Source organism: Oncorhynchus nerka, linkage group LG3, assembly GCF_034236695.1.
Source record: "Oncorhynchus nerka isolate Pitt River linkage group LG3, Oner_Uvic_2.0, whole genome shotgun sequence".
Lineage (NCBI taxonomy): Eukaryota > Metazoa > Chordata > Actinopteri > Salmoniformes > Salmonidae > Oncorhynchus > Oncorhynchus nerka.
This window is the reverse complement of record NC_088398.1, coordinates 44,042,093-44,064,143: the sequence shown is the minus strand read 5'-3', so window position 1 is coordinate 44,064,143 and position 22,051 is coordinate 44,042,093. Positions and strand designations below refer to the sequence as shown.

The 22,051-nt window shown below is 43.4% G+C and overlaps 1 protein-coding gene across 11 annotated transcripts in view; it reads left to right on the top strand.

Moving 5' to 3' along the window:
• The window catches only part of LOC115108467 (bromodomain adjacent to zinc finger domain protein 2B-like), a 102,706-nt gene that overhangs the window by 9,407 nt on the left and 71,248 nt on the right, over nt 1-22,051 (top strand). For 10 of the 11 annotated variants that reach the window (XM_065012211.1, XM_065012169.1, XM_065012196.1 and 7 more), the window contains exon 2: nt 5,069-5,110. The exons of the other annotated variant lie outside the window; for it this stretch is intronic. The gene's annotated coding sequence lies outside the window, so the exon portion shown is untranslated. The remainder of the gene's footprint in view (nt 1-5,068; nt 5,111-22,051) is intronic. 11 annotated transcript variants of the gene reach the window in all.

Below are 22,051 nucleotides of genomic sequence, written 5' to 3'. Positions count from 1 at the left end.
CTTTGGAGAGCCCTGCGGTTGCGGACGGTGCAGTTGTAATACCAGGCAGTGATACAGCTCGACAGGATGCTCTCAATGGTGCATTTGTAAAAGTTTGTGAGGGTCTTAGGGGCCAAGCTGAATTTCTTCAGCCTCCTGAGGTTGAAGAGGCGCTGTTGCGCCACCTTCACCACACTGTCTGTTTGGGTGAACCATTTCAGATTGTCAGTAATGTGTACGCCGATGAACTTGAAGCTTTTCACCTTCTCCGCTGCGGCCCTGTGGGTGGGGGCTTGCTCCCTCTGTCTCCTGAAGTCCACAATCAGCTCCTTCATTTTGTTGAGGGAGAGGTTATTTTTCTGGCACCATTCCGCCAGGGCTCTCACCTCCTCCCTGTTGGCTGTCTCGTTGTTGGTATTCAGCCCTACCGCTGTTGTCATCTGCAAACTCAATGATTGAGTTGGAGGCGTTCATGGGTGAACAAGGAGTACAGGAGGGGTCTGAGCACGCACCCTTGTGGGGCCCCTGTGTTGAGGATCAGCGTAGTGGAGGTGTTGTTTCCTACCTTCACCACCTGGGGGCAGCACGTCAGGAAGTCCAGGACCCAGTTGCACCGGGTGGGTTTCAGACCCAGGGCCCCAAGCTTAGTGATGAGCTTGGAGGGTACTATGGTGTTGAAGGCTGAGCTGTAGTCAATGAACAGCATTCTTAGATAGTTAAGGTGGAGATGATATGATCCTTATCTAGCCTCTCAATGCTACGTATGTATTCATAATTCAGGACAGCTGGTTGCAGTATGAGTGAAGACGTTCACTGGCTGTTATAACCCATTCCACTCACACACCAAGATTGTGTTTCAGCAGTGCCCCGTTTTATTTATTGATCTTCATGCATTTAAAATCGGTCACTACTGCCACAAAGGCTTGCCATTATAGCTGTGCTAGCAGGTCTGCTGCAGCCACGGTTTTAAAGATAAACTGTGCGGAAATCACTCCGCCATTTCCTGGTTTCTAAAATGGCAAATTTAAATTTGTGACAAAACAAGCATGTATAGTCTAGAGAATCATTGTACCATCTAAACTGCTGTGAAATATATTTTCTATACCCCAAAATGTTGTGTTTTCATCTGTTTGAAGCTGGTGTGCAAAACTGAAATTAAAAGACTCAAAAATGAAACTTAAGAACGGGAAGCATAGAAATAGCGGACATAGAACAGATCTACGGCTTCTTAGACTTACTTTCAATGAGTGACAGATCTATAACTCACATTTCTATGTGTATTTAGTCAGGTCTCCCAAAAAGTTACATATTGCAGCTTTAAATATTACATTTATCGAACACTGCATGAAATTACAAGGAGAAGGGGAAAACAGTTGTGAATGTGGGTCAGTAGAAACTAACATTGGATACATTCTTCTTTGTTGATTCAAGCTCTGCTTAATGTCTCCCAAGATGCAGGAGGGGGAAGGAGGGAAAAGGACCCTGCCACTCCACATGATTGTAGGAAAGACGAATGACATTTGTGCATTTAGAACGATGCTGCTCCATTCCCCTTTAGCCTCCATTACAACTCTTCCGGACACTTTTCCATGTTAACAATACTTGTTCAGTTTATTTAGTTAGTAGCCTAAACGGCTTTATTGGATCATGGCACCCACCAACTGCAGGAACCTGTTTTAGCTGAATGGTTTAAAATTATCCCCAGTGTGTGGAAGGAGTGGATTATCAGGAATTATTTGTATGAGCATGGAGATGTCTCACGACATGTGGGCCTACTACACTACAGTAGGTGGGATTATTAGGCTATTCCTACTAGTGCTGCATCATCAGGTGAAGACACAAGATTAAGTTGTCATGAAAGGAAAGTGTTACAAGTTGTGACCAGGTATGGCGATAGACCTACATGTTTGCGGTTGGTAAATGACCTGAAGATGTTAAGACACTTAGTTTGACAGACAAAACGGTTTTCCGCTGAACTCCCTAATAAACGCTGAAACTCTGTAATCCATCACAGCTGTGTGGAGAGGATGGGAAAAGGATACCTGGAACATAGCTGTTTTTTTTATTACTCATTACTGTTGTTGAGCTTTCTCTCAAGGTAAGTTTCATGCTATTGTCTCTCTTCTTTAAGTGATGCCATGGAAAGACGGCTAGCCGTAACATGAGAAGGTTCAGCCCAAGCAGTTCAAAAGGAACTACTGGGGAAATACCTTTTATTTGAGGCTGTGGAGTGACCTTTTACGCTCCCAGCGCTGGATGAAACATCAGAGAAAAGAGATAATATCCATCTCCCGCTCGCCCTCTGCTGTTGTTCAAACCACAAAATGGCACAGATGGAGTTGCAGGAAGAGCCTGTCTGTTGTGGGGAGGGCTAAATAGTGTATTAATTGCACTTTGCAGAGGTTGTTATTGATGTGTGAGTTGTGTGGAGATAGAAACGGCTCCTCCAGGCTATGGCAAATCCTCTGGGAGAGCTCCCCGGTGTAATCCAAATATTTAGAGCTAATTTAAACATACAGGCAGGCGCACCGGCATTTTTTAGGAAGCAACTCATTTCTCTCTGCCCTACCATTTTCGGCGCTCGGGGATGCAACGGCACTCCCTCTTGTCAGAACATCTCAGCGTTCCTCAAGTGGATTTGAATCCTGTTGCTGTCCTGGGAACGCCACACAACCAAGGATCCAAAACGGTTATCATTTGGGTCTATTTCCTCTGATTCTGTCTCAAAAGATAATAAGATCTCATGTTCTCTCTCCGGTCATGTTTTAGACCAGAGCCAGCATGGCAGGGAAGGGTTTGTCCAGGTGACTCTGTGAGAAATGATTTTGTTTGTTGTTGCAGCATTTGGAAACCATTACAGCTGTACAGCCCTGCTGGTTTGATCATGCTACACAGTGTAATGAGTGGTTTAGATCTGTTGCTGGCTGGCCCGTAGAATCTGTGTCCACTTGTTACTCTGTGATGAGGCGTTCTTTAGTCAGCCCATGCTGTTGTATGTAGGCTAAACCTTTTCCAATGTGCCTCAATGTAGGCCTGTAGGCTATTTATATTGATTTTCTTAACCAACATTGAAACCGATCAAATTGTATTTGTCACCTGCGCCAAATACAACAGGTGTAGACCTTACCGTGAAATACTTAATTACAAGCCCGTAACCAACAATTCAATGCCATGTATGGGGGATCTTGGACAGCTTAGACCCAGGCCTTGATCCAATTCGTTAGCCTACATTTTCTTCCTCCGTAGACTATAGGACAACATGAGTTTAACATGTGCTTTCGCCAACGTTTTCTTCATCTGCTTTTAATCTCCATAAACCTCACCGTAGAGGGACAACATATGGGTTATCATCTTCACTGAGTTTACAGCTAGTCAAACCTTTATTACCAGGTTAGGCTATATGGTGTGTAACCTAAGATCCTGTTAAAGTACTGGTAGTTTTAGGTTATGCTAAACAGGAGGAGAAAATACTCTGTCTTCTATCAACACCGGGTGAATCAGGATGGATTTGTTACTAAGCTGTAGCAGGAGGAGGCGTGTCTTTCTAATTAGTGTGTAATTGATACCCATCCTTTGAGTGAATAAAGATGGAGACACTCCTTAGATACCAGTAATTGGCTTGAAGCCATTTTGAGCAAAACATTTTCTAGGATAGGGAAATGGCATGGCCCACAGCAGCAGTCGTAGCAAGATTACGGTGACTGAGAGCAAATGGCCTCCTGAGCTGAAATGGCACAAGTGTAGTTTTTAACAGCATCCTGTTTGCCTCGCTCAGTAAACAGTGTTCACTGAGAACAGTTCCTAGAGAGGATTGTCCAAAAAGCAAGTTAGGCCTAATCAAGTGCAGCAGGAGAATGACTTGTTTGAGTTTATATGTTACGGGCTGGTGTTCAGATAAATCATAGGTAGGCCAGGCCTAGGAATCTGTGCCCATACTTGCTTGCTTCATCTGTAGCCTGTCTTGAGTTTTAGACTCCACTCCTGGAGCGCTGAACAAATAGAATAGAAACCCTTTATGTTCATCTCCTCTATGACAAAAACAAAATGAGTAGTCTGATTTATAAAGACCTCATTCAGTACATTGTTCATTTTATAGACTGTCTTTTTTAATGATGATCGTTGTCATAACGTTGACGTGATCGCTTACATTGACGTTGGATCTATTGCTGACAGTCAATTGTTTGTGCTGCTATAATAGTCTGTTGTATGAACACTAGTCATGTCTGTTTCCCTTGGCTCCGTTGTGAAGCCGTAGTCGTCCTGTAGACAGATTGCGTGGTGGACTAGGGGAATTTGAGTGATGCGTCGAGGCTGTAAATCATGTGTGCTTAAGTCTGCTGCTGACACCGAGTGTTAAACTGCCGCAGCCCTCGTTTCCTTCACATTCCAATTGAAACGAACCCAGATGGAAATGTGTAATGAAATACAAGAAATTTGCTGTCTTGCCAAAAATGTTTGGGAGTGCTTCTGCAAGTGCTGTTGTTTCTGGTGATCCAAATCTCCCGGGATGATATGCGTGTTGGTGGAGGGGGGAGAAGGGGTGCGCGATTTGTGGATGAGCTGAGATCTGCCTTACGGTGTCGAGCTCCACACCAGTGTGACACGACTCCTCCAACAACGTGAGAGGAGAGACACCACCAGCATGTCGCACGCTTTCTCTCAATCCACTGCACTGGCTGACAAACAGCTGCTGGACTTGAGACAGACACTCATTTGAGTACAAATAGGAGGATCTGTCTAGATGTGAAATATTGTAGACTACTTAGTCACCGATTTGACTCAAACTAGTTAGACTAGCAGTTTTGGGTTAGATATGGCTCATTCCAATTGTAGCTGATTTTTGTTGTCATATTTGAAATACACCAGCCTTTTGTTTTGTTTGATCGGTCCATAATGCAAAGCTGCTGCAGCAGGGCTTTGATTCCCTGTCGATGTTAGAATGGATAAGGTATTCCCCCCTCAAGGCCTAAACCCATTCGAATTAGCATTTTTATTTTATTTTCATATTGCTTTCAGGCAGGAATTATGGAGAATGAATAAATCAATAAAATAAAGCAATTAGGCCGACTGTTGTCTTCTTCTGTTTCAGCTTGCAGAGCCGTGATGTCACAGAATTGAGGATCCTTCAGCAGTAAGTGTTTGGTCACACTGACTGCATTCTAATCGCCCATCGCAGCTGTAAACAATTTTGTCCCCACTGTTTGTGTTTGAAGTCCCTGTTTGTTTTTTTGTTTTATTTTTGTGTCCGAAAATCTGTTTATTTTGTCAAATTGGACTTTGAAAGTCACGAAGGGATAGGCTACTGGACTAAGCACAACTCTTCAGTTCAAAGCATTATTTAGGTATAGGATTAGAGCATTTTCCAATTAGGCCTAGATTTAACAAGGCCCTCTTTAATGGAATTAGTTTGTGCTACAGTACACTTTGCTCCGTTTGGGAATTTCTAATTAGTTTGCCCGTCTTGCATGGAATTAGCATGTCAGAGTTTCAAAACATACTAATCTGTATGAAAAGAAGCATTCTATTACTTTTGGCTATTTCCAAATAAATGACTGTCAACCAAATTGGGGTAATTGGTGGAGTTTGAGCTGTCCTTTGCCTTTGTTTTGAATTTGAAAGTGAGCCACTTTACATAAAGAAGCTTTGAATAGTGGCTGCATGGCTGCCTCTGTAAATAGTAGTGTAGTGTTGCACCCCAGACAATGTCAGGAGGGCTATCAAAGCTTCAGCTCCACTCCTATCAGACAGTCTGACTTACTGCAACAATCACTACCACACGGTGTGAGGAGCCCCAGAGTTATTTTCGGTGCAATGTAGAACACGTGTTTACAACACACAAGCCTCAGAGAAATGCCCGAAAGTCCCTCGATTCAGGAATTGCACAAACCTCCGGAGTTTACTGTAAATACTTCAGTATTTCAGTCGTTGGTTTCTGTACTGGTTTTTCAACCGTTTTCAACCGTTGCATACGTGTGAGAGGGATCAGGTATTATCAGGGGTCTAGTGTATGTCACTAATAGCAAGACAGTGTTATTGCTGGACTTTTTCTTTCCTCTTGGCTGCTTGTCGGGCCTCTCAAGGCTGCTATTGCCGAGGCTTGACGGTCTAACAAACTTTCACTGTTCCATTCTTCAACAGTAAAACGTCCAACCAAAACAGTGTGTCACATAATTGTTTTCTCCCTCCGGCAGCATTTGAAATGTGTATTGTTGAAAGTAAAAGGGCATTGCGAAGTAACTATCGGCAACATGTTATTTTCTACTGAAGTCGTTGTGCTAAACCGAGGGCAGGGACGTTCTTCAGCTAACTTTGTGATCCTGAGGAAAACCCTAATAGAATCTTTGTGTGACCCTGCCAGGAGATGGGTCATCTACAGCGTTCCAGAAAGAGTTGGAATGGGGATTGAGGAGAGGAATCCCATCATCCCAGATCCTGCCCAGGTTGTGTGTTATGGGAACCTTCCAGAATGTCCTATGGTAGCCATCAGTAACCTTGAGTTTACCTAGAAGCCTGCCTGACTCTCCTCCTGCTCTTATTGCTGAAAAGGCTGAGGAGACAGGATGGGAGGGAAGGGGTTCGGAGAGCCCTATTGACTGGTGTGTTTTACTGAGATGCCCGGGGTGGGGGGTTGAGTGTGCTGAAACACCAGTGATATTTTTCCATTTCTCCTTTTAAATGTTTTTATTAATGTCCTCCCTACAGTTAACGGTGTGGCTTCAAAGAGTGTATTTTGCGACGAGCCTGAATGGCTAACAGGTTGCTGTGTCTGTGTTATATATGGGGTAGTAAATACTCGAGCCTCAGCATCTGCTCTTCCTCCTCCCTGCTCTTGGCCAGGGGTGGGGAGGGAAGGACGAGGAGAGAGAGCTGGTGATGAAAGAACTCTTTTCAAAGTTGATTCCTAAATCTACACAGGATACGTGTATCAGTGTACTACAACTAGTGATGGGGTGGGTCGATACAGTTAGGATATATCGTAAACGATATTTCGATTTCTACCATTTTGACAATATCGTAATATTATTTTTGAATTAGTTGTCTGTACCGGCACCAAAACTCCAGTATTTGTCCTTCATAGCTTGTTCTCCATCTTCTTTTTAAATAGGGAGCACATTTATTTCCATGACTGATCAAAACTCATTTTCTCATGGCCCTCTCTTGTCCCTCTCCAGCAGACATACACTGAGTATACCAAACATTAGGAACACCCTCCTAATAATGAGTTGTACCCTGCCCTTTTGCCCTCTGAAAAGCCTCAATTCATTGGGGCATGGACTCTACAAGGTGTCGGAGGCGTTCCCACAGTGATGCTGGCCAATGTTGACGGCGATGCTTCTCGCAGTTGTCAAGTTGGCTGGATGTCCATTGGGTGGTGGATCATTCTTGATACACACAAGAAACTGTTGAGCGTGGAAAACCCCAGCAGCGTCGCAGTTCTTGACACAAACCGGTGCGCCTGGCACCTACTACCATACCCTGTTCAAAGGCACTTAAATCTTTTGTCTTGCCCATTCACCCTCTGAATGGCACACATACACAATCCATGTCTCAATTGTCTCGAGGCTTAAAAATCCTTCTTTAACCTGTCTCCTCCCGTTCATCTACATTGATTGAGATGGATTTAACAGGTGACATCAATAAGGGATCATAGCTTTCACCTGGATGCACCTGGTCAGTCTATGTCATGGAAAGACTATGTTCTTAGTGTTTTGTACACTCAGTGTATGGTGAGCAATATGTTTGGAACATCAAATCGCAGTAAAATCACAGTATATGAATCGCAATGCATACAGAATTGTGAGTGTCTCAATACATACAGTGCTTTCAGAAAGTATTCACATCCCCTGGACTTTTTCCAGCCTGAATTTAAAATAGATTAAATGGAGATTTTGTGTCACTGGCCTACACACAATACCCTATAAAGCAGACATTGAAGTTTCCTGAATGGCCTAGTTAGAGTTTTGACTTATATCATCTTGAAAATCCTAGGCAAGATTTGAAAATTGCTGTCGAGCAATGATCAACAACCAACTTAACAAAGCTTGAAGAATTTATAAAAGTGGTCAAATATTGTACAATCCAGTTGTGCAAAGCTCTTCGAGACTTACCCAGAAAGACTCACTGCTGTAATCGCTGCCAAAGATAATTATTGACTTAAGGGTGTGAATATGTATGTAAATTAGATTTCTTTATTTCATTTTCAATACATTTGCAAACATTTCTAAAAGCATGTTTTCACTTTGTCATGATGGGGTATTGTGTGTGTGTAGATGGGTGACAACAGAAACACTTTTGATCAATATTGAATTCAGGCTGTAACACAACAAAATGTAGAATACGTCTCAGGGTATGAATGTCAATCACATGTATTTATAAAGCCCTTTTTACATCAGCAGATGTCACAAAGTGCTTATAAAGAAACCCAGCCTAAAACCCCAAACGGCAAGCAATGCAGATTTAGAAGCAGACTACTTTCTGAAGGCACTGTATCGTGATAATATCCTATATTGAGGTCCTTGGCCATTCCCAGCCCTAACTACAACATCAGTTATTATTAGCCTACGTAGATCGCAAGACTTCCTGTGAATAACAGACCAGAGCTGTTGTGAGGAACGGTAGTCAAGGTGGGTTGTTTTCCAAGGAGTCAGTAATGCTTAAGCAGAGTCGCTCCACCTCATTCGATTGGGACTGCAAGGTGTTTTAATGACTGGGGATGTGTCCCAAATGGCACCCTATTCCCTGTATAGTCCACTACTTTTGACCAGAACCTCATTGGCCCTTGTCAAAAGTACTGCACTACAATGGGTAGAGGGTGCCATTCGGGACACAGCCAGATTGTCAATCCCCGGCGAGCCCAGGGAGAGTAGAACAAACCCCAAAGGTCACAAGCAGTGGGCGGCTGGGCCGCGAGATGCTAGGACTTCACAATGAATTGCATCAGCCCAGCCAGTCGCCCTGGCTGAATCTCCTCTCCTACAAACTGTTCTATTATATTGCTGGGTTCCTCCAACCAAACTTTCTCCCCTTGTGTTTGGTTTTAGTGCTGGTTGCTCACATGTCAGTTGGGCTATGCACTGTGGCTAGCACTAAGCTATGCACTGTGTTGCCTCAGGAGGCTGAAGAAATTTGGCTTGTCACAGGAAAGCTAGTAAGATCAAGGACCTCAGCCACCCGAGCCTCGGCCTGTTCACCCCGCTACCACCTAGAAGCCGGAGACAGTACAGGTGAATCAAAGCTGGGAACGAGAGCCTGAGAAACGGCTTCCATCTCCAGGCCATCAGAATGTTAAATAGTCACCACTAGCCTTAGTCACTGTTTTAGCCAGCTACCACCTGTTACTCTACCCTGCACCTTAGAGACTGCTGCCCAATGTACATAGTCATTGAACAATGGTCACTAATGTTTTACTAAGGATGTACGATATAGCCAAATCAGATGATTTTAGTTAAAAATGCCAACATCTGTGTCGGCCCGATATCTGTCTAGTTTAACGCCGATGTGCATACCTATATTTGTATTTAACCTTTATTTAACTAGGCAAGTGAGCTTGGAACAAATTCTTATTTACAATGACTGCCTACACCAGCCAAACTCATACGACGCTGGGCCAATTGTGCGCCGCCCTAATGGGACTCCCAACCAGTTGTGGTACAGCCTGGATTCAAACCAGGGTCTGTAGTGACACCTCTAGCACTGAGATGCTGTGCCTTAGACTGCTGCGCCATTCTGGAGCCCAATTATATCGTAGGTAGATGACGTAATGACTCCACGAAAAATACAGCGTTACACAGAACAAAAGCAGAAAAATACTCTGCGCACCCTTCCAATAATGAAATAAGTTCAAGTTGTGCTGTCATTTGAAAGAGTAAGAACATTTTAGATATACAACTTAACGCCAAGATAATGGAATTAATTGCCCTTGACAGTCAACTGTTCTGTTGTGGGTGATGTTGGCTTTCGCCGACTGGTAGAGCACCTCGAGCCCCGGTACACACTACCAAGTCGGTTTTATTTTTCAGATGTTGCCCTACCGGAGTTGTGCATTTCAACAATACTGTGCATCTATGAGCTACTTGCTATGGGCGTCACTGCTATTAGCTTCACGACTGACATTTGGACCAGCGATGCCAGCCCCATGAGCATGCTGAGTCTGACAGCACAGTGGGTCGACGAGGATTTCGTGCAGAGGAAAGCCATATTGCATGCTCAAGAATGTGCTGGTTCTCATACCGCTGCTGCCATTTCAATGGCATTTGAGAACATGTTTGAAACTTGGAAACATGAACATACTCCTAGCTCCAACTGACTGGAGAAATTAGATAATCAACTGTGTCTGCAGCAGACATGATACCCTCTTGTCATGGCATTGAAACGCCTGCTCAACAAAAGGCCTCAACATTTTTAATATCGGGTGTCATTTTTATTGCAAATTTTTTTTATTGGGTATCGACAAAATGGAATATCGGTGCATCCCTAATGCTTACATACTGTACATACTAGGTGAATCCAGGTGAAAGCTATGATCCCTTATTGATGTCACTTGAAATCCACTTCAATCAGTGTAGATGTAGGAGAGGAGATCGGTTAAAGAATGATTTTTAAGCCTTGACATGGTTAGTGTATTTGTGCCATTCAGAGGGTGAATGGGCAAGACAAAAGATTTAATTGACTTTGGACGGGCTATGGTGCCAGGGTAGGTGCCAGGCAAACTGGTTTGGGTGTGTCAAGAACTGCAATGCTGCTGGGGTTTTCATGCTCGACAGTTTTCCGTGTGTATCAAGAATGGCCCAGTCAAACGTTTGGACATAATTACTCATTCAACTGTTTTTCTTATTTTTTTTTTGTACTATTTTCTACATTGTAGAATACTAGTGAAGACATCAAAACTATGAAATAACACATATGGAATCATTTAGTAACCAAAAAAGTGTTCAACAAATAAGAATATAGATTCTTCTCAGCCGCCCACAGCTTTGCACACTTGGCATTTTCTGAACCAGATTCACCTGGAATGCTTTTTCAGTAGTCCTGAAGGAGTTCCCACATATGCTGAGCAGTTGTTGGCTGGTTTTCCTTCACTCTGCGGTCCAACTCATCCCAAACCATCTTAATTGGGTTGAGGTTGGTTGATTGTGGAGGCCAGGTCATGTGATGCAGCACTCCATCACTCTCCTACTTGGTCAAATAGCCCTTACACAGCCTGGAGGTGTGTTTGGGTTATTGTCCTGTTGAAAAACAAGTGATAGTCCCACTAAGTGCAAACCAGATGGGATGGCGTATCGCTGCAGAATGCTGTGGTAGCCATGCTGATTTAGTGTGCCTTGAATTCTAAATGAATCAATGACCGCGTTACCAGCAAAGCACCATCACACCACCTCCGTGCTTCACGGTGGGAACCACACATGCGCCGATCATCCGTTCACCTACTCCGCATCTTCCAAAAACACAGCGGATGGAACCTTAAATCTCCAATTTGGACTCATCAGACCAAAGGCCAGATTTCCAGCCGTCTAATGTCCATTGCTTGTGTTTCTTGGCCCAACCAAGTCTCTTCTTCGTAGTGGTTTCTTTGCAGCAATTCGACCATGAAGGCCTGGTTCACACAGTCTCCACTGAACAGTTGATGTTGATGTGTATGTTACTTTAACTCTGAAGCATTTATTTGCAATATATGCTATTTCTGTGGCTGGGAACTCTAACAAACTTAACTCTGGGTCTTCCTTTCCTGTGGCGGTCCTCATGAGAGCCAGTTTCATCATAGGGCTTGATGGTTTTTGTGCTTGCAGTTGAAATGTTCCGTATTGACTGACCTTCATGTCTTAAAGTAATAATGGGCTTGGTCTTTTACCAAAAAGGGCTATCTTCTGTATACGACCCCTACCTTGTCACAACACCACTGATTGGCTCAAAAGCATTAAGAAGGAAAGAAATTCCACAAATGTAATTTTAACAAGGCACACCTGTTAATTGAAATGCATTCCAGGTGACTACTGTACCTCATGAAGCTGTCATCAAGGCAAAGGGTGGCTACTTTGAAAAATTTCAAACACAATATATTTGTTTTAACACTTGTTTTGGTTACTACATGATTCCATATGTGTTATTTCATAGTTTTGTTGTCTTCACTATTATTCTACAATGTAGAAAATAGTCAAAATAAAGATAAATCCTTGAATGAGTAGGTGTGTCCAGACTGTGTGTGTTATATATTTGTTTTTGTTAATTTGTTATTTATTCCGGTCTCTTACATTGCTCGTTCTAATATTTGTTAATTTATATTTTTTTCTGGATAGTGTGTTCGTTTAAATATTTTTATTGCTAGATATTACTGCACTGTTGGAGCTAAAACACTATCATTATGCTGCACCTGCGACTATGTCTGCAAATCTGTGTACGCTACCAATTTTTATGCTAACATTTTAGTGTAGGCTATTCATTCAGTTAAGCCCTAATACAGTCTGCGAGATATCTTGCTACACTTGAGCTTGTTCAGCGTCACACCGCTCTCTCTGAAAGGCGACCGTCTGGGAGACACATCAGTGGGGCTTTACACTTGTGAATTATGCAGCATACTGGTAACCTCATCCGACACCGAAGGTCTCTGTTTTATGCTACTTTTTAACGTGCTAATTGTCAACAACTATGCTGTGGTCAGCAGCTTTACTGATGTACTGTGGAGACCGAGAAGTCAGACTTTTGTCACTTCTCATCTGCTTAACCTCTCTGGATTCTTGTGTCTTTGTTAAATACATTCCCTGAATTAATGAATCCTCAGATCTTTGGTGGAGACGTTAGATATCGCTTGTCATTGGAAGGGTGTAAACCACTCATTCCATCTCCCGTGTGGTGCATGCATGCCTGCCTTGCTGCTAATGTGTGCACAAACGGAGCCAAATATTTATGCCTCTTCGGAAAGGCAAATATAGCAGGAAATAATGTACCTTAATGAAGCGCACTGCCATGATTCAGTTGCGCTGTTGCACTACCATGATTGTTGAGCTTCAATTTGCCGAGCGATTGTAGGTCATCCGCAGTGAGCCGTGTATCTGCATATGGAGAGGGGGGAGAGATTGTCGGGGCTAGGTGGTTGGGTGTGTTTTAAAAGTAGGCAGGCTGAGGACTGCAGGGGGGCAAGGGTGGAGATGCAAAGGAGGCCGAGGCAGGGGATTTGTGTGTCTCTGCTGGCTGGGGTCAGGATGGCTGTGCTCCCCGGGGATCTGGCTGGAGGGAGGTGGTCACACAGGTCTTGCTTTAAGTGCTGTCTCCTAAACTGATAGGATAGATCCCACTGACCCCCCCCCCTCTTTTCTCTCTGGTGTTACATACTAACCTCAGTAGCCCCCCTGGCGGAGGTATCACCGACTTGAAACAAAGCCAGTTGAATCATTTTAGTTTCAGTTGTGCTTAGTACAAGGCCTAGTGTGACCTTTCTCTCAAGGCCTCAAGACCATGAGAAGTAGACATGAGAAACAGCCCCATTTGAAGCAACCACACATCAGGGAATTTCCATATCTCATTCTGGCTGTGATTGGATTTGTGCGTTGTTCCTCTATTTTAAAGGAAGTGGGAATAAGGTATAACTGAACGTGAGGGAAGTAATTACAGAATCGGTATTTGAAGCTGAGGGTTGAGCTCCGGCCATCTGCGCCACCACAGATGCTAATTTGTTGTCAATAAACTTGAACTAATCCCGGCGCTTCCCCTCAGGGTCGAGAGGTCAGGAAAGACAGGGTCTTGGGACAGCACTGGCATGGTCGACACAAGGGAGTTTTTCTAATAGGAGAGGAGGCTGTCCCATAAGTGTGTGTCTCTGGTTTGGTGTGCAGATGGCGAAGGGGAAAATTGAATTCTCTTTAGTATCATTGGGATGTTAGGACCAGCTGCCTGTCTTTCCCTTAATGCTGGCATTGAGACTTCGGCAGAGGCCAGGGGATTTTTCCACCCTCTCACTCTGACTCCCATCGCCTCTTGAGGGCTGGCAAAATGCACACCACACACTATGCACAGCAAAATGAAAATCCTTTCAGACCGTGTTCCCTGGAATCACTGTGATTTGCAGGTAAAGCATCCCACTCTCATTACTTTGGCATGATTTAAATCCTTCCCACTTCGCCAATCACCGCTTATTACCATTTGAGTGTGAATTATAATGGGTTGGAAATCTCGCACAGATCTGAAAAGACTTAAATAATATTGATGCTAATAAAATGCTGTCCTTCCAGGAACTGCATAAATGCCACTTAGCTGTATGAGTGCTGTGCTCTGTGGTGGGCTGGGCTGGCAGCCTGCAGTGCACTGCTGCCTGCAGGGAGGAGATCTGTACCGTCAGCGCATCAGACGCACGTAGAGGTGATACCAAGGTGAACGCTAGACTTGCAGAATGGTTGGGAATCATTGGTATTCTGAATCGGAGGCTGCGAATGGCTCGGTGGCAGATGGAGTCTTTGTCAGGGAAGAGGAATGGCAGCTCGGGAGCAATGGGGCTCTTTCCCCCCCCCCCCTATCAGCTCTCTCGGTTGGCTGGCGGGGGCTGACCTTCCACCACTCACCGGGATCTCTTTCTCCCACTTTGATCAATTATCCCCCTCCCTTTGTTTACAAGGAATGTGCAAAAATGATTCAAATGACAATTTAAGGGAAAGATCTGTATGCGGAGTCAGGGAACTAGCATTGGCTTGTGCTGTGTAGAGCTTAGGCAAAAACATTTTTTTTTTTTTTTTTTTAAAGAACTGCCTTTTTTCATCATTCCTAAGAGGGACCCTGTATTTAATGAATATTACTGCTAGGCTACCTGCTGTTTTGTCTAAAAAATGTAGGCTATTTTCGTCAGGTATTCGCAACGTAGTCAAATGCTAGATACAGCAAACTGCTACACAGAGATTTAGCCTAAGTGCTTTGGTTCTCTCACTCCCATTGGTCCTGTACTTGATTAAATACACTGTGCGTGTGAATGCAAGTGTTTATACGGACATCAAATGTAAACACGGGTATCTTTTTCTGGCTGAATATAGGAGAAACACTGTAAATGGGTTCCCTGCATTTGTTTTGTTTAACAATTATGATCATTGATTTGAGAACCTGGTCTTTAAACAAGATTTGCATTGGATTAGCCTACTTCTAATGACTTAAACACTCTGCTATAAATGACATAAATTGCATAAGTAAGCCTATACTCTTGGCACAAACAGAGGTTTAGCAGAATGGCAATTACACTTAATTTATGATATTGGAGTCGTGAAATGGCTCAGGATTTTCTTGTTCAAATAACATTTTAAAATGCATTGTTTGCGAAAACAACCTTTTTAATACGGTCAGAAAATGCAAGCTTTTAGAGACCCCGTCAGAGATTATTTGTACATGTCCAGAATAAAATCGTCATTAAATGCAATCACCATTCTTGGCTGTGAGCAAATTCAAGATAAGAGAAAAACATTGAAAGGTCAGGGAGAGAAATGAGGAAAAAGAACAAACGATGCAAAAAAAAAAAAGAAAAGCGTGTGACACTGAGACCCCGGTTTAATATGTATGCATTTCAGCTTGATGGTTGATTTCATTAGCAGCTCTCATTGTTATGCATCAACTGTTCTCCTGCAGCAAAATGAATATTGTATTCACTTGGCCTGAATATTCAGGAGGAAATGTTTAGCTTTAGATGGCATGCTTCAGGAAAAAAGCAAGAAAAAAAAGCGTTGCGTTGCTTCCCTTCCCTGCCTGCCCTCACGGTCACAATTAATACGATTCGAGTGCCTGTCATTCACTCCAGATGTCGGCTAATTTGCCAAGTGGTGTTAAGTTGCTCTCGCTAATTTGGCCTCGTTTTCCCAGGCAAGTGTATGCTGGTTTTCGTATAGTCCACCAAATATGTGTTTTGTTGTACAAACGAATGGTTGACAGATGCTGTCATTGTAGTTGGTTTTCTAGTCTGTTAGACATGGTTCTCCTGAAGCAGCAGGCTTGAATAAGACTGAAGAGGATCCTATTGTCGGATTATAGCCAAAAATGTGCAGTCAGAAACTAGAAACAATATTTGTCCGATTTTTCAAATTTTAACAGTATAAAGGGTATAGTACAATACACGTGTTAACTTACACTGAGTGTACCAAACATTAAGAACACCTACCTAATATTGAGTTGCACCCCCCTTTGCCTGCAGAACAGCCTAATTTTTGTCGTGGCATTGAATCTACAAGGTGTCAAGCGATCTACAGGGACTCAAATACTTCCCACAGTTGTGTCATGTTGGCTGGATGTCCTTTGGGTGGTGGACCATTCTTGATACACACGGGAAATTGTTGAGCGTGGGTAAAACCCAGCAGCGCTGCAGTTCTTGACACACTCAAACCGGTGTGCCTGGCACTTACTACCATACGCCACTCAAAGGCACTTAAATCTTTTATCTTGCCCATTCACCCTCTAAATGGCACACATACACAATCCATCTCTCAATTGTATCAAGGCTTAAAAATCCTTCTATAACCTGTCTCCTCTCCTTCATCTGCACTGTTTTGAGTGAAGTGGATTTAACAGGTGACATCAATAAGGCATCAGAGCTTTCATCTGGATTCATTGACTACAGCTCAGCGTTCAAAACCATAGTTCCCTCAAAGCTCATCACTAAGCTAAGGATCCTGGGACTAAACACCTCCCTCTGCAACTGGATCCTGGACTTCATGACGGGCGATCCCCAGGTGGTGAGGGTAGGTAGCAACACATCTGCCATGCTGATCCTCAACACTGGAGGCCCCTCAGGGGTGTGTGCTCAGTCCCCTCCTGTACTCTCTGTTCACCCATGACTGCGTGGCCAGGTACGACTCCAACACCATCATTAAGTTTGCAGACAACACAACAGTGGTAGGCCTGATCACCGACGACGAATAGACAGCCTATAGGGAGGTCAGAGACCTGGCCCGGTGGTGCCAGAATAACAACCTATCCCTCAACGTAACCAAGACAAAGGAGATGATTGTGGACTACAGGAAAAGGAGTACCGAGCACGCCCCCATTCTCATCAATGGGGCTGTAGTGAAGCAGGTTGAGAGCTTCAAGTTCCTTGGTGTCCACATCACCAACAAACTAGAATGGTCCAAACACACCAAGACAGTTGTAAAGAGGGCACGCAAAGCCTATTCCCCTCCGGAGACTGAAAATATTTGGCATGGGTCCTCAGATCCTCAAAAGGTTCTACAGCTGCAACATCGAGAGCATCCTGACTGGTTGCATCACTGCCTGGTATGGCAACTGCTCGTCCTCTGACCGCAAGGCACAACAGAGGGTAGTGCGTATGGCCCAGTACATCACTGGGGCTAAGCGGCTTGCCATCCAGGACCTCTTCAGCAGGCGGTGTCAGAGGAAGGCCCTAAAAATTGTCAAAGACCCCAGCCACCCCAGTCATATACTTTTTTTTCTCTACTACCACATGGCAAGCGGTACTGCAGCGCCAAGTCTAGGACCAAGAGGCTTCTCAACAGCTTCTCAACAGCTTTTACCCCCAAGCCAAGTGTGTGTGTGTGTGTCTCCCCCAAACCCCTCTTTACCATGTATGCATAGTCACTTTAACTATACATTCATGTACATACTACTTCAATTACCCCGACTAACTGGTGCCTGTATATAGCCTCGCTACTGTATATAGTCTCGCCACTGTTTATTATCGGCGCACGTGACACAAACTGTGATTTGTTTCACCTGGTCATGCTGTCATTGAAAGAGCAGGTCTTCCTAATGTTTTGTATAATAGCGGTGAAACCTAGCAATAAGAATGGATGTGAGTTTAGTACCGATAGAGTATAGAGTCCTGTCCCACTGCTGTGGCTATCGTCGAGATATCGTCGAGATCCCTTTACCCTACAGAAAGCCTTGTACTGTTGCTCAAGGTTAACTGAGATGAGTTGTATCTCAATAGGAGAGGCAAACAGCGCTGAATAGTATTAAGTGGGATAATGTGGTGTTTAGGAAAGGCTGTGGCGTGTCCTTGGTGAGACAATGATCGCAGCATTGACCGGGCACATTGGCCATGGAACTGTTGTGTACACCAGTACTGCCTCAGGAATCCTTGTTTGTCAAGCACAAGTGAAAGGATATAGTGTGCATCCCAAATGGCACCCAAATCCCTTAGTGCACTAGGCAAGGGCTCCCGTCAAAAGTAGTAACCTAAATATGGAATTTTCTGCTATTTGGGAGACGTCTGTTGTTTCACGAGAAACTACAATGAAATGATTTTCATTTTTTTCCCCTTTTATAAATCAAATGTTATAGTCTAACAGTACAGGAACATATTTTAAAGAACATTTCTAAACTGTACCTGTGGTCAAAGTCATTGAGTCTGTCTAGGCCTGTTTCATAATGTGATGAGAACCCCCCCCCCCCCCCCCCATTTATGTGAAGCCTAATGCAGACGTGTAGCCTGTGTGTCTGTCTTTCCACTCGAGAGGTTGTTGTATCTGAAACCCTGGAAGTCAAGAGGCAGTTATTTTCGTTCCTCTGTATTGAGGGTGAGATTCTCCTGTTATGCCAGGCATCTGTCCTGCCCTGTTTCAGGCCCTGCTGCACACAGCACACTGGCGGTAACAGGAGCTGTGTGTGAGGAGGAGCAGGACTCTCTCTCTCTGTGTGCAACTTGCTCTGTTTCACACCAGCTTCTATACACCTGGGCCTGCTAGCAAAACACAAACAGTGAGGAATTTTAGAGGGCATACAGGTGGTAGGCAAACACGAAATAGGGGTATTTGACTGTTATTGCTGTTATGGTCTGATAAGCTTCATGACTATGTGAAAGCATCTCATCAGCTCCAATTTCAGCCTTTTGGAATGGCTTGCACCTTCATTATCTTGCAGTGACTTACAGCACCTGAAATGTTGTGGCAAGAAAAGGGTTCATGTGGGTTTTTGCCTTGAATACGGGAGGGGAGTGTTCGGGATGTGTGAAACTTGAGGAATTGTGAGGTTCATGTGGTCACAGGTGAACGAGGAGCCCGTCTATGTTTTCACATGCAAATGAGTGTAGAGCCGCCAGAGCCACTCCCGCTGAGAATTCACTTCATTCATTTCAGCCTGCCCTTCAGTCTCTGTCAGCACGCCACGGTTAGATATTTTACCCCAGAATGGTGTCTTGTGAATGTTGAGTGCACTGTAAAAGGCTATTTGTGTGTTTGTGTGCGTGCCCATCTCTACCCTGAGATCACATAGACCTAGCATTCATACAAGCCATGAGATTTAAAAAACAAAAAAATCCCAGACCACTTCAGAATTCTGCTGGGCAGGGGTGAGCAGTTGAAGTACTCCCAGATGTTGTAATGAAATGAATGGGCTAGATTAGCTCACTCACCGTAGCCTCATTCTCAGAAACCTTGTGATGTGATGATTGAAAGATGTGGGCTCAGTCCACAGTCAAACCAGTCATTGTGCTAGCAGACAGCACAGCTTTAAACAGGTTTAGTAACATGCCTCTTGTCATGGTAAAACAAGCTTTTTGGATTCGCATCACTCACAAGCAACTACATACAGGTTTTTATTAGCCTACAGTATGGTGAGAGTTTGTATTACTTATGGACATAATTGACCCTATGTTGTATTCGATTATACAGTATAGGCTAGTTTAGTGTGATGTCAACAAGGAATATTTTGTCCCTCAGGTTGTAAAGTAGCAAGTGATTTTTAGCCAAGCCTTAAACCCTTGACATTTTGTAAAAGTATTGTTTTATAAGCTGAATCTGACAATGTTGGATAATAAATGATAGGATAGAACACCATATGAGGTATGTTGGTACGTTTTATCTATAGACCAATTTCCTTCACAGTAAAAAAGCCAACTGCCTTGAAAAAGCATCTGATTTCAAATGCAGTTGGAACTGAGTAGTAGCCTCTAGTGCAACAATAATTTATTTTAAAATATAGTGTTAGGGGAAAAATTTATATTTGCGAATCGGGATATTATTTTGACAATATGGCGATTTTATTATTTTTGCTCAAGTTTGTTGTACCTGCACAAAAACTTTTCCTCCATAGCTCGTTCTCCATCATTTTAAATGGGGAACCAATTTGTTTTCAGCGCATTTATATTTCCATGACTGACCAAAACTCGTTTTATCACGGCTCTCTCTTGTTCCTCTGCAGCAGACATGTGGTTAGCAATATGCTTGGAACATCGAATCACAATTAAAGTCTGTGTCGAATCGCAATGCATATAGAATCGTGAAAATCGTAATGCATATCGTATCGGCACCTAACCATCGTGATGATATTGTATCATGAGGTTCCTGGCAATGCCAGCCCTAATGGAATATCCTTCTTTTAACGTGAACATTTACAGCTTTCTAAGGCCGTAGAGCAGCGTATTAGGCTGCACATTTAGCTAGGATATGGTATAAAGTGGAGCTCTGAGGCCCAGAGAAGTGCACACTGGGATTATGGAAACGTTCATTTAGCAGAGAGGAGCTCTTTTTTTCCCCCCCTCTTTTTTTGAAGATGGCTCAGAGGCAGAAAGGAAATTAGTTATTTTCTCTGCACATTCATCAAAATAAAAATAGTCTGATGAGTATCCCAAGTGACTCTTTCAGCCCTGAATACACTTGGTATAGGATCCACTGCTGCACACCCACACATTCACTGTTAACTCTCTGACGAATTTCAGGTGTTTTGGAGCAATATTAAAATCAACTCTCTGTTCCTGCTGCTTCTCCCTTTTTTAGTCTCAAATCTTTTGTCCTCCATTTCCTCCTGTAAGGAATACAGGATTTTGAAATATGACATGGTCTACTTTATTTGTGAATCTGAACATCATGACAGAAAAAAATACTAGGATCTGACCACAATGTTACTGGAAAACCATACAGGAGTATTAGACAAGGTATGAGATCTTCACTAGGGATGATCATACTGTTACGTACAAGGTTCTGACACCACTGTCTGATAACCTTTTCCAATGGCTGACAAACACTGTGCAGACAGAGGTTACATTCGCTGCCTCTCGTCCGGAGACGAATCCAGGGTATCAGAGAGCTCACATAATGACGTTGAAAATAAAAACACACGCTATCTTTTTTTCTGTGGCCTGATGCGTGAAGGGTGTTTGGAAGGTGTACAGCAGGAAGTGCAGTGGAGTGATTGCAGTGTTCTTTTTATTTTTTATTTTTTTGCTTTCTGTTTACACTTTGAAATGACCTGAAAAGGCACCCTATTCCAAATCGGCTCATAGTAATTTTAGTCTCTGATAGCAAATAGTCCTACAGTGGTTTGATTAGTTGTTGCTTGAACACTTCCTCTGTGTTTCTCAGTACTAGTTAATGATAGTGATGGGGGGGGAGAAACTATGCTTTTCTTTCACTTTGACATCTGTTTCCCAAATTAAGTTAAGATGTCTCTGTGATGCTTTACAGTGGTGAAAACTGTGATTCTGTTAACAAAGTTAAATTTGATTTACATGTAACATCGGTCTTGTGCGGTACCGCCAAGGCCATGCTCTGACCTTTTCCTTCTGTAAATGACATAACTAAATTGGATTGGGGGATCTGTAGCCATGCAGGCTAGGGCCTGTATCCACAAAAGATATGAGTAGGAGTGCTGGTCTAGGGTCAGTTTTGCCTTTTAGATTATAGTGAATAATTTAACCTTTCTTTAACTCTGCAAGTCAGTTAAGAACAAATTATTATTTGCAATGACGGCCTATGGACAGGTTGGGACCTGATCCTCAATCAGCACTCCTACTCTGAGTCACTTTTTGGATACAGGCCCAGCTCTATGATGGAGCTCATACTCTTGATTAATTGTCCCAAAAAAGTATTGAGTCCTTCTTTAAAGGTGCACAGGGTTACTTAGGCTTTTTTCTCCTTTAACAGTAATGCCTGCTCTCTCTGAGAGAAGCGTGGGATGTTCAAGTTGCGATATTCATGTGTTCTAAATGGTCACTTACACTTAGCCTTGGGCAAGCCCCGGTCAACCTGGGATCGGGATTCAAGTGGCTCTCGTAGAAATTAGGCCAAATGTGAAACACTCTTTTATTCATCATAGCTGAATACAAATTGCTTCATTGTGTGACTTTTGCCCTCAAACATTAAAAGGACATGACATTTTTATA